The sequence below is a fragment of the Sinocyclocheilus anshuiensis genome, unplaced genomic scaffold, assembly GCF_001515605.1.
Source record: "Sinocyclocheilus anshuiensis isolate Anshui unplaced genomic scaffold, SAMN03320099.WGS_v1.1 scaffold1913, whole genome shotgun sequence".
Classification (NCBI taxonomy): domain Eukaryota; kingdom Metazoa; phylum Chordata; class Actinopteri; order Cypriniformes; family Cyprinidae; genus Sinocyclocheilus; species Sinocyclocheilus anshuiensis.
In genome coordinates, this window is record NW_015540969.1 from 92,884 (window position 1) to 94,433 (window position 1,550).

Here is a 1,550-nt window from a genome sequence, read left to right on the forward strand (position 1 = left end):
ATTTTGAAAAGCCTGTTGACTTTTGCCGTTTATCTAAGGTGATTTTGGAAGTTTTTTTAAACATTCGTTTCTTATTGGTTCCACATTGTTTGCAGATTTTTACTTTATTTAAACTGTGTCATTTATTTATTTTATTTGACATTCGTTTTGCTAATAAACGTTCTACGTTTCTTATTTATTTGGTTATATATTATACGTTTACTTATTTACAGTTTTGTATACCTATTAAACTTTATGTAAGTTATTTGTTATTTTATATTAGGCATAGCTTGCCCTATAGCATGGTGTATTTTTATTTGTTTTGTTAATAAAAGTTATATGTTTTATATATACGCTAAAGTGAGTTTGACGTTGTATTTTGTTGTTGCATTCAAGCAATTGAGCCAAACTGCCGTTAATTCAAAAGTGAAAGTAAAATGTGCACGGAACGCCCCGCCCCCACGGTGATACCGGTATTACCGGTGTTGTCACACGTCGATTAACCGGTGGGAAAATTTCCTCACCGTCACAACCCTACTGAGCACTGTCTTCAGTGCCATTGCATAGCATCCAGTCTTACTGTAAAAGACATGTTAATATGTGCATTGTGAGATGTAGTTATAGGCTTCCTCTATTACAAGTAGAGCCCGACCGATATGGGTTTTTTGGGGGCCGATGCCAATACCGATATTAGGGAGTAAAAAGACCGATATCGATATATCGGCCGATATTCTTTATGTGTAGTAGGCTATATTATAGTACAGTATAGTCAAAAGTTTGGACACACTTCCCATTCAAGTCCAAACTTTTGACTGGTACTGTATATGGAATACAGTATATAGCCTACATAAACAGAATATATATACATAGACACATTTTTTGCAGTGATAACTCAAATGTGTGGTGATCAAACACTTATAATGATGTGACAAACATAGGCCTATGTAGTGGAGGCAGGGTATTTAACAATTTAACCAGTGGTGAGCCGTCAGGGTCAGCAGGGCCTTCTCTGCTGGCCCTATAAAAAATAAAATTGTGTGAAAAATGTTTTTTTTTTTTTTTTTAATTATTATTATTATTATTTAAGTATCATTTTCATTTGTGTAATGTCCACAAAATGGCCTATGATTAGTTTCGTTGAACTAATTTCGTTGAGGTTGAACTGGAACATCCTACATTTAAAAAGTCTGTGGCCAGCACTACAGATAGTGCTATTCTTTTGTTCAAAGACTTGTAACGAGCATTAGTGACAGAATCATCAAGGCAAGGCAAGGCAAGGCGAGTTTATTTATATAGCACATTTCGTACACAATGGTAATTCAAAGTGCTTTACATAAAATAAAGTAAAATAATCGTAAAAAAAAAACATAATAATCACAAAAATAGAACAAGGAATTTAAAAACTTTGAAGATGATTTAAAAATTGATTTAAAATGAATTTAAGACGGTTAAAAATAGAAAATGATTATACATAAAATACAGTGCAATCAGTTCAGACATCGCACAGTGCTCATTCAATAAATGCACAGCTAAACAGATGAGTTTTGAGTCTAGATTTAAATGTGACTAAT